At 38.0% G+C, this 12,333-nt stretch overlaps 1 pseudogene; it reads left to right on the top strand.

Moving 5' to 3' along the window:
* LOC133763288 (protein SPT2 homolog) overlaps positions 1 to 11,353 on the top strand; it is a 109,872-nt pseudogene extending 98,519 nt beyond the window's left edge.
* The last annotated feature ends 980 nt before the right edge of the window (positions 11,354 to 12,333 follow it).

Genomic DNA, 12,333 nt, shown 5'->3' with positions numbered 1-12,333 from the left:
ATTTTCATATCATACTTTATTTAACCTAACATATCCAAAATATTATCATTCTAACATGCAATTAATATTAAAAATTATTCATGACATAGTTTACATACTTTGTGTCATATTAAGTCTTGAAAATCCACAATATGCTTTATACATGTGGAATAGCCATACTCCAAGAACTCAAGAGCCACATGTGGTTGGTGCTGTCACGCGGACAGCAAAGGTCTAGTGTGTCTTTCAGAGTAAGCTGGGTTATGCTGTGTACAGATAATTCCAAAATGTCAATACTTAAAACACCAAAACAAAAGTCTTTGTTTAAACTGTATGCACTTCGCAGGTCAACAGGGAGCTCTGGTCATTGCAGTCATTCAGGGACTCAGGCTCCATCTCAACACAGCATCAAGGTTCACAGGAAAAGCAGGAGTTGAGCACTGGCTATTATACACTTCCATCTAAAACCGACATGCATCATTTCTGCTCACATTTATTTCTCCAAAGCAACTTGTGTAGCCAAAGGTGATGCGAAGGGAAATCTTACCACCTGCCCCAAAGAGCTGAGAGCTACAAATATGTGGTATAGAACAATTACCATATTAATAAGCAAACATCATGAGTCAAGCAATGCGAAAAGCTAGAAGGAAGATAAAGAGGTAAACTGCTGGAAATATAACAGGGTGGAGTTTATGGAAGCCTTTGGCAAGCGACAGACAAAAGGATGAGTGAGTTTAGGGGAGGACAAAGTTACCTTTGGCATTCATGGAGAAGCATCCATAGGTAGTACTTGTCTGTACTGTTGTGTGTGTCTGGAGGATGGTTCCACCTAATTAACTCAGAGGCTAATCTTGAGAAACCAGGCATCTCATCTCTATTCTAGAATGCAAGTTGTCACTGCATGCACTCTATAAAAATGCACAGAACAAAATATCTTAAACTCACCCACGCACTTTGAGGGCAATTCTATATAAACAGTCCTTTAAACTACTCACTCTGAATTTATAAAACAGCCATCCCTAAACCATCCATCAGATCACCCAGACCATTCTGAGATCTCAGAAAAGTGGCATGTGTGTAGTGGGGAGGTGAGTGAAGGAGAATTGTGCCGTGACTAACACATACACCATGTTCTGAAGACCCCCGATAGAACAATCAATGCAGTGAAATACCAAGCACAGGATCAAGAATCCCAATTACTTAAGAAGCGTCCTGTGTCGTTACCAAAAGACTGCTTTACTGAGAAACTTCTCCTTTGCCCTTGCAGGCTTCCCTGGACATCTGGGAAGTGATAGCTATACTGAAAATATTTTATTTATCACAGAGTTATGAAATTGTTGGATTAAAATATATTAAGGAACACAGAACTGATGGGTGCCAGTTTCCCAGGAATATTTCATGGAAAACAGAGGCCAACCTGTCATAAAATAACTGCATAGGCGAGCAGGTTCAGTAATGTAAATAAGAAACTATTATGACTTGTAAAAATCTACATATTTGATGTACAGTGCATAAATCACATCCTATCCTGTCTTATTCAAAGAAAGCATATCAGGTATGCAAAATGACCTATAATAGTTCTCATCAAATACAACTTTCTCCTCAAAATTATATTCCATATTTCAAATGGCCAACTATTCTCTATTAACCCTGGAAATGGCAGGGTCACTAATGCACACCAGAAAAGAATAAAAATGATTTGCAATTAAATGACCACTGATCCACCATGTTACAAAATATGTATGTTATTCTGTCAATCATTTGAGGTAAAAGCATATTTGATAGTTGTAATGGCCCACAGAATCTCTCATCAATAAAGCCTTGACCCCAATTTCCTTTCATACAAAAACCAAATGCTAGATAATTGAGATAATTGTTTACTAAACCCAGAACACTTTAGATGAATGCTAATAACTGCTCCCCTAAAATGCAGAATATACTAGTTATCTTAAATAAATTCAAAATAGTTGTTAATAAAATCATAAGAATTACAGAATATCAACCAAAAATTGCCTTCACGCTTTTGATTACCTCCTATATCTTAAATACTATCACACCATAAGAACATTAAGAAAGAACACCAAGTAAAGCCCATTACTTTTCTAGCCTTCCACTAACTCTGACGCTGGCATAAGATGACATTGATAATCTGCAGGTCATAAAGAGCACAAAATATAGGTTCTTGTCTTTAACTCCACAGAGAGAAAAGACACATGCCTATGAAAAGATAACAAATTAAAAGAGAGGGAGTACTTTAGGTTAAGGTGACCAACGACATCTTAGAGGGAGCAGAAGAGCTGAATCAAAGGATTGCAACAGCCAAGAAAGACAGAAGAGTATTCTAGGAAGAAATAAATGACAATAACTATAAGGTATGTGTTAAAACGTGACATATGTTAGCAAAATGATGAAGTTGGGCCCCTTCCTTGATACCACATATAAAAGTGAACTGCAAATAGATAAGAGACATAAATAGAAGAGCTAAAACTATAAAATTCTTAGAAGAACACAGAGTACATATCCACACTCTCAAATTGTGCAATGACTTTATAATTATGACAACAAAAGCATATGCGACCAAAAAATGGATAAGTGGGACTTCAATGAAATTAAAAACATTTGTGCTTTGAAAGGCAGCATTAAGAAAGTAAAATGAAAACTGACAGCATGAGAGAAAATACTGCAACTCATACAACTAATAGGACTTTATCTAGATTACACAAAGAACACTTACATCTCAATAATAAAAGCACAAATAATCCAACTTAAAGATAGACAAATATTTGAATAGACATTTCTCCAAGGAAAACAAAGGTATGACAAATAAGCATATGAAAGATGTTCCAGTCCTCTGGAAAATATGGAATAAAACCACAGTGAGATACTAATTTTTTTAAGATTTTTTTTATTTTATTTGAAAGGCAGAGTTACAGAGAGGCAGATGTAGAGAGAGAGGTCTTCTATCTGATGGTTCACTCCCCAACTGGCCACAAATGGCTAGAGCTGCACCAATCTGAAGCCAGGAGCCAGGAGCTTCCTCCGGGTCTCCCACACAGGTACAGGGGCCCAAGGACTTGGGCATCTTCCACTGCTTTCCCAAGCCATAGCAGAGAGCTGGATCAGAAGTGGAATAGCCAGGACTCATACTGGTGTCCATATGGGATGGCAGCACTGAAGGCGGAGGCTTTATCCATTACACCACAGTGCCGGCACCAAGATATTGGTTTTTAATGATAGGATGACTATCATTAGCCCTCATATAATGCTGACTGGAATATAAGATAGTTCATTTGGGAAATAGTCTGGAATTTCCTTGAAATTTTTAAACTAGAGTTATCATATGATGCAGAAATTCCTAAATATATGAGAGATGAAAGCATGAGTCCACAGAAAATCTGGTATCATAATGTTCACAGCAGCACACTCATAATAGCCAGAGACAGTTATGTAAACAAAATATAATACAATAAAATATTTGGCAGTAAAAGAACAAATGAGGTATTTATATATGCTTACAACATAGAAAAACCTTGAAAACATTATTCCAATTAAAAGAATCCAATATTCACTGATGAATTCTATCAGACATTTAAAGAACTAAATCCAATTCTTCTCAAACTATTCAGAATAATCAAAAAAGAGGGAATCCTCCCAAATTGTTTCTATGAAGCCAGCATCACCTTAATTCCTAAACCTGAAAAAGTTGTAGCAGAGAAAGAGAATTACAGACCAATTTCCCTGATGAACAAATATGCAAAAACCCTAATAAAATTCTGGCCAATAGAATACAAAAACACATCAGAAAGATCATCCACCCAGACCAAGTGGGATTTATCCCTGGTATGCAGGGATGGTTCAACATTCGCAAAACAATCAACATAATACACTACATTAACAGGCTGCAGAAGAAAAACCATATGATTCTCTCAATAGACAAAGAGAAAGCATTTGATAAAATACAACACCCTTTCATGATGAAAACTCTAAGCAAATTGGGTATAGAAGGAACGTTGCTCAATACAATCAAAGCAATTTATGAAAAACCCATGGCCAGCAGCCTTTTGAATGGGAAAAGTTGGAAGTATTTCCACCGAGATCTGGTACCAGAGAGGGATGCCCACTCTCACCACTGCTATTCAATTAGTTCTGGAAGTTTTAGCCAGAGCTATTAGGCAAGAAAAAGAAATTAAAGGGATACAAATTGGGAAGGAAGAACTCAAACTATCCCTCTTTGCGGATGATATGATTCTTTATTTAGGGGATCCAAAGAACTCTACTAAGAGACTATTGGAAGTAATAGAAGAGTTTGGCAAAGTAGCAGGATATAAAATCAATGCACAAAAATCAACAGCCTTTGTATACACAATGAGAATTACAAAATTTTAAACAAAGAAATAGAAGAGGATTGCAAAAAATGAAAAAATCTTCCATGCTCATGGATTGAAAGAATCAATATCATCAAAATGTCTATTCTCCCAAAAGCAATTTAAAGATTCAATGCAATACCAATCAAAATACCAAAGACATTCTTCTCAGATCTGGAAAAAATGATGCTGAAATTCATATGGAGGCATAGGAGACCTCGAATAGCTAAAGCAATCTTGTACAACAAAAACAAGGCCGGAGGCATCACAATACCAGATTTCAGGATATACTACAGGGCAGTTGTAATCAAAACAACATGGTACTGGTACAGAAACAGATGGATATACCAATGGAACAGAATAGAAACACCAGAAATCAATCCAAACATCTACAGCCAATTTATATTTAATCAAGGATCTAAAACCAATTCCTGGAGCAAGGACAGTCTATTCAACAAATGGTGCTGGAGAAACTGGATTTCCACATGCAGAGGCATGAAGCAAGACCCCTACCTTTCACCTTACACAAAAATCCACAAAACATGGATTAAAGATCTAAATCTTCAACCCAACACCATCAAATTATTAGAGAATCTTGGAGAAACCCTGCAAGATATAGGCACAGGCAGACTTCTTGGAAAAGACCCCAGAGGCACAGGCAGTCAAAGTCAAAATTAACAGTTGGGATTGCATCAAATTGAGAAGTTTCTGTACTGCAAAAGAAACAGGAGAGTGAAGAGGCAACCGACAGAATGGGAAAAAATATTTGCAAACTATGCAACAGATAAAGGGTTAATAACCAAAATCTACAAAGAGATCAAGAAACTCCACAACAACAAAACAAACAACCCACTTAAAAGATGGGGCAAGGACCTCAATAGACATTTTTCAAAAGAGGAAATCCAAATGGCCAATAGACACATGAAAAAATATTGAGGATCACTAGCAATCAGGGAAATGCAAATCAAAACCACAATGAGGTTTCACCTCACCCCGGTGAGAATGGCTCACAGACAGAAATCTACCAACAATAGATGCTGGCAACGATGTTGGGGAAAAGGGACACTAACCCACTGTTGGTGGGAATGCAAACTGGTTAAGCCACTATGGAAGTCAGTTTGGAGATTCCTCAGGAACCTGAATATAACCCTACCATACAACCCAGCCATCCCACTCCTTGGAATTTACCCAAAGGAAATTAAATTGGCAAGCAAAAGAGCTATCTGCTCTCAAAGTTTATTGCAGCTCAATTCACAATAGCTAAGACATGGAATCAACCTAAATGCCCATCAACAGAAGACTGGATAAAGAAATTATGGGATATGGACTCTAGAATACTATACAGCAGTAAAAAAAAAAAATGAAACCTGGTCATTTGCAACAAAATGGAGGAATCTGGAAATCATGCTGAGTGAAATAAGCCAGTCCCAAAGGGACAAATATCATATGTTCTCCCTGATCAGTGACAACTAACTGAGCGTATAAAAGGAAACCTGTTGAAGTGAAATGGATACTATGAGAAACAATGACTTGATCAGCCCTTGCCCTGACTGTCGAGAAACAACTTACTATTTTATTCCTTTTAGTATTTTTGTTCTACTTAATACCATTGGTTGAACTCTTCAGTTAACACACAATTATTCTTAGGTGTTTAAATTTAACAGAAAAGTGATCCCTGTTAAATATAAGAGTGGGAATAAGAGAGGGATGAGATATACAGTTCGGCACATGCTCACTCATACTTACCCCTAATGACAGAGATAGAAACATGCCAGGGCATTCCAATTCAATCTCACCAAACTGGCATGTACCAATGCCATCTCACTAGTCAAAGTGATCAGTTTCAGTTCATAATTTATCATAATGATAGGATTAAGCGTCAAAGGGATCATATAAACAAGACTAGTGTCTGCTAATACTAACTGATAGAATTAAAAAGGAGGGAATGATCCAACATGGGAAGTGGGATACACAGCAGACTCATAGAATGGCAAAAGCCCTAAACAGCACTCTGGCCTCAGAATCAGCCCTTAAGGCATTCGGATCTGGCTACAAAGCCCATGAGAGTTTCTCAGGCATGGAAAGCCAAGACACTCTGGAAAAAAAAAAAAAAAAGACTAAATGAAAGATCTCTATGAGTGAAATCCGGGCCATCAAAGAAGGAGGTACCTTTCTCTGAAGAGAGGAGAGAACTTTCACTTTGACTATGGCCTTGTCGAAATAAGATTGGAGTTGGTGAACTCAAGAGGCTTCCATAGCTTTGGCAGCGCATGACAAGAACCTCAGGTGATTACTGATGTCATAAGTAAGAGTGTTAATTGTTAAATCAACAACAGGAGTCATTGTGAACTTACTGCCTATATAGGATCTTTGTCTTTAATGTGTTGTACTATGTGAATTAACAGTAAAACTACTACTCAAACAGTACTCTATACTTTGTGTGTCTGTGTAGGTTCAAACTTTTGAAATCTTTACTTAGTAAATACTAAGTAGGTCTTCTGTATATAAAGATAATTTAAAATGAATCTTGATGAAGAATGGGATGGGAGAGGGACTGGGAGATGGGATGGGTACAGGTGGGATGGAGGTTGTGGGGGAAAAAGCCGCTATAAACCAAAAGTTGTACTTTGGAAATTTATATTTATTAAATAAAATTTTTAAAAAGAATCCAGTAGTAAAACGATTGCTTGTTAGTTCTATTTTATTTATTTGAAATGTCAAGGATAGGCAAATCTACATAGACAAAAAGTAGGTTTCACAGCTGTAGAAGGACAGATGGAGTGGAAAGGGAGAGTGATTATTAGTGGATATGAGGGTTTTTTTTTGGCGGGGGGTGATGAGAATATCACAAAACTGATTGTGGCAATGGTTATATAACTCTATGATTACCCTAAAAATCACTGAAGTGTATATTTTATTTTTAGCTTTTTTATTTAAGTTTTAATGTTTTGCTATATTCATTTCATATGTAGATATTCTACATATACATACATACAACTACTTTTCTTGAAAACAGTGATATTAATATCAGTACGGGTTTCATGACAATGATTATAAAGTGAGGAAAGAAGTGTAGAAGTGTAAAGGAATTGGAGATCTTTATACAGAGTTGTAAACTTTACATGGGTGAATTATATGGTTCTGTGAATTATGTTTCAATAAAACTGTTCTTTAAAAATATGCAAGATTCTTTGTGGAAAACCATAAACAGATCATTCTGACCAGACTAAATAATTTTTTTTTTTGACAGGCAGAGTGGACAGTGAGAGAGAGAGACAGAGAGAAAGGTCTTCCTTTGTCATTGGTTCACCCTCCAATGGCCGTCGTGCTGATCCAAAGGAAGGAACCAGGTGCTTCTCCTGGTCTCCCATGGGGTGCAGGGCCCAAGCACTTGGGCCATCCTCTACTGCACTCCCGGGACACAGCAGAGAGCTGGCCTGGAAGAGGGGCAACCAGGACAGAATCCAGCACCCCGACCGGGACTAGAACCCGGTGTGCCAGTGCTGCAAGGCAGAGGATTAGCCTACTGAGCCACGGCGCCAGCCCAGATTAAATAATTTTAATAGCAGAAGAATCAAACTAAAGCTGAAAAGCTGACTAAGCACTATGAGATGCTAGAAATCTTTCAAAACAAAAAAAAAAAAAAACAAATTTAAACTACAGTTATACCTTCCCAGTTGGTGGCCTAAGGATAATGCATATAAAGAGTCCAAAACCTGTAAATTATCTAAAACGTAACAGCTGTTTTTGTTCTCATTTTGTAGGTGTCTATGATAATTCTGTGTGGTGCATACATCTTCCTGGGACTTCTGCATTGTGCCTCCATTAGAACTGGGTTTGAGGTATCTACTTGGGCTTAGCTCTCCAAAAACCAAAATTCAATTCAATGATATCTAATTTACACATGAAGGTGAAAGAAAATAACTTGATTTTTGAACCATAAAAAGCAGAAAATAATTTTCATGTCCTTGGAATTCTAAAGTACAATATAATGCACAAAATCAATATCTACCTAGGGAAATTAGACTCACAAGTTATCATGAAGTACTAGAATGTGACTGGGATAATAAGTGAAAGACAAATCAGTTACCTGCATCCAATGATATTCAAGTGACTTCTAAACCTATGATAGTGTTATCAGTAAGTGAGCAGAAAGTGGATGACACATGAAGGTTATCCCACAGAGTAAAAAGTAGGTTTCTGAAAGAAGCAGACGAGCCCTCTCTGTGGCTCCACAATGTCACCACTTGCCTAACTCCCTGCTCCACCAATCTCTAAGCTGCAAGCTGCAACAACAACCTCGACTTCCATGTTTGGTTCTGCCCCCTTACTCTACCTTACGCTAGTTATAAGAAATTAACTGGCATGAGTCATCACTAAATGATGAGTGGTCCAGAAGAACTCTGAGTTGAAGAAGGAATACTAACCAGAGGTTGTAAAATCAGCATGAGAGGGGTAGAAGAGGGACGGCCAAGGAAATTCATTTAGCTGTAGCTGGGCAGCTCAGTAAGGTGCACTTTCACTGCTTTCCAAATCCCTGGCCCAGTCTCTCTGCCTCAGTCAAACACAGACTTCAGGGAAATTCTCCTGATAGCTTCTATAGGACAAGGAGTCAACAACATACCAATAAGGTATAGCTTGGGAGTGGGGCCTCCCGACAAAGATCCAAAAGTTAAAGGTGTCCAAACAGAAGCAGCACAAGCTTTTCTTAGGAGGAAAGAAGAGGAGCTCAGAAAATCAAGTAGTAAAGGAGAAAAGAACTAATGAAAACAGTGAATTGAGCTCAAACACAACAAGAAAAAAAAAGAGCTGTGGCCAAGATATGACAAAGGATAATTTCCATGGTTACATGGGATTCCTGCTCAGGAAAAGTCAAAGAGCTGCCCAGGCAATGGAAAGCCACACCAGCTAGGCAACAGACCAAGACTATGAGATGGAAGAAGAGGATGCATTCTTAGACTATAATCAAGACCTATTTTCAGTTAACTTTATACACATATGATTAACTCTATGTTAAGTAAAAGTTCAATGATCAGTATGAAAGAAAAAAAAGGTGAATATGATAAAGGAAAAGATAATAAAAAAAAACAAAAGCAAAAACCTATTCCTCAACAGTCCCTTGTCTGTTGATAGTTTTTTGCTTATGTTTTTGTTTTATATATTTTTCTTTCTCATACAAAGTGTTGAACTCTTTACCTAGAATAGAGTTAATCTTCTGTGTATAAAGTTAAATTAAAATTGATCTTAATAAAAAACAAGACTAAGAACAGGAGAGGGAAGAGGAAGAGGGGTGGGAATGTGGGTGGGAGGGTGGGTATGGTAGGAGGAATTACTATATTCCTAAAATTGTATTTATGAAATGCATGAAAATAAATAAATAATTTTAAAAAGAATACAATCAAGCAAAGCCATAGCAGGAGTATGAGGAAGAACAAGAGCCTCCAACATTGAAAGCAAACCAAAGGTCCTCCTTAAAAGTTTCCCACAACCCCTGAACTTTACTGATCTATTCAGCCTGGCTGAGAAAAAGCAGTTTAAACCAGTGGGGATCAAGAAAGTAGAAGAGCAACCAATGACTGCATGAGAACTTAGGGAGCAAGAATTCCTTGAATGAAAGCATAGGAAAAGGAAACCTGAGACAGATGCAAAACTACATCTAACGGTGTCCAATAAGGCACTCTCTCAAAAAGAAAATGTGAGCACAAAACATAGCAAAGGTTCTTCAGACAGGTATCCTTCTTCCAAAGGAATGCCCCTTCCTCATCTTCAGAAGAAATCCAGGCCCAGCATGGACAATGAGAAATACTCATTGTCTTCATCCAAATCTATGCCAGGAAAGAAGACCAAGACAGGAACTGCCAATAGCTCCAACCCTCACTTCATGAAGGCCCTAACATACCTGTTTTCAGTAGGGCTGGAAAGCCCCACTCCAACACTTATGGACCAAAGACTTCCACTACTGAGACTCAGAAACCTGCTACTAAACACAAAGCCATATTATCTCCCCCTTCCCATCCTAGCCATTCGAGACCTGGACCCATGAGCTCCCAATACAGTAAGGCAGAGTCCTGGTGCCAGGCAGCCAGAAAGCAACTCTGGTTCAGCCCATGGGAGACCCACCACAGAACTTCTCGGCCACAGTCAGTTCTGGCCCTGTGCTGAGGCATCAGAATGGCAGCTTTAGCACAGGACCTGAGCAATCACTCAGTGGGACCAAGAAGCTGGTCAATGGCTCAAATCCCTCTGAGAGAATAGTCAATGGTGGAGATGGCCCTGGGAAACCCATCAGTAGCTCGTGTAGTTCTGGTAGACCTATGATCAGTTCTGGAGGCTAAAGAGCAGTTCAAATTGCCTCTGAAGGCCAGTGAGTGGCTCAGAACCCCCTGCCCCGGGTGCCCAGTCAGTGGCCCTGGATGATTCATAAGTAGCTCAGTTATAGCTGGACAGAGTATCAGTAGTTCAGGTCCTAGAAGACCATAAGCAGGTAGGGACCTGAGCAAACAGTTAGTAGTTCAGGTACCCATATAAAGCCAAAGTACACTCTTGTCCCAGAAACAATTTCTTCTAAGAATATTATTAGTCGGCTTGGCAACAGACAGATGAATGGAATGAAGCCAGCCCTGGCTGGCTACAGATATGCCCAAGGTCTTCAAAGGCTTCCTTTCCCTACTGGTTATAAGAGGCTGTAAGAAGATGATGATGATAAATATGACTCTGAAATGGAAGATTAAGGGAATATCAGGGAGAAATATCTAAGCATATTAATCAAATCTTTGGCTATGACCAAAAAAATACAAAGATGAAAGTGGTTATGCCTTATATGACATGGAAAATAGTTGGAAAGTGTGGCAGAAGGAAGAAGCAAGAGCTTAAGACTGGGTATGCAAGAAATGAGACTTGAAGAAGAAGAAATGAAACGTTGAAAGGCCAAGAAGCTCAAGAGGCATTATCTGCTGCTTTTATTTATTTTTGTGAGATTCTGGAGACACACTGCTATTAAGATTTCCTGACTTTGACTTCAGAAGCCCCCTTATCATTTTAGATTTATACTTGGGTACTTGAGTAGAAGAAATGTGTACTGTCATTTGCAGGCTGTCATTTGAGCATCACGTACTTTCAAATAGTGTACAGGGTAAAACCTGTAATGCAGATGATAAAACATCCACTATATACTCTTGTAAAATTAACTATTCTCAGATGCCAGCCTTGATCCTGATAAGCTATATACTCTAATGTGGGGCCACTCTGCAGTCCTCCAATCTTTTTTTGTTCTTTTGTAACTTTAAAAGGAAACAAAAGGGGAAAAAAATAGATTGCCTCTTAACTTCTCTAATTCTTTTGCTGATATGTGATTGGGCACTGCCAAGTTCCCAATCAAATACTGTCTTTATGAAGAAACTGGCTCTTCCACGAATGTTGCCAGCAATAAAGTGACCTGTCCTAAGCTATATGTTTAATTGAGAACTTGAAAATGTGGAGTAGGATTTATAATTATCATATGGATGTCACCTCTGTGACTCTGAATTATATTGTATTCTTCAGTACTCAGTGGATTGGATACTTACCATTCTTACTAGTTCAGGGGATAAGGCCACTAACAAAAATTTTTCCGAAGTAAAATACAAAAATATTTTCCCAGTTTTCCTTTCAGATTTACTGTTATATTGGCTTTCATGTAATAGACAAGGTCACTGTGCTGTTTGATTTTAATCTTAACAAAAAGTTCATTTTATACTGAAGAAAAGTTATTTTATTCAAACATTAGATTTAAAAGAGTAATAGTTTAAAAAATAAGGAAGTGGCATGTGAGGCTCCCCACTCCCTAGTCACAAAGATATTTTGAAATCCTAAGGTGCCCCTCCATCTCTTAATGTTAATGACTGCATTTTAGCCTAAACCCTTTAGCAAATATTTATGACAAAAAACAAAACTTAATTCATATGTATCAGGAGCACCAAATTTTGCCTGTATTATACTCCAATTTCAAACC

Source organism: Lepus europaeus, chromosome 1 (assembly GCF_033115175.1).
Source record: "Lepus europaeus isolate LE1 chromosome 1, mLepTim1.pri, whole genome shotgun sequence".
Lineage (NCBI taxonomy): Eukaryota > Metazoa > Chordata > Mammalia > Lagomorpha > Leporidae > Lepus > Lepus europaeus.
The sequence above is the reverse complement of the archived record's forward strand: the minus strand, read 5'-3'. Positions and strand labels throughout refer to the sequence as shown.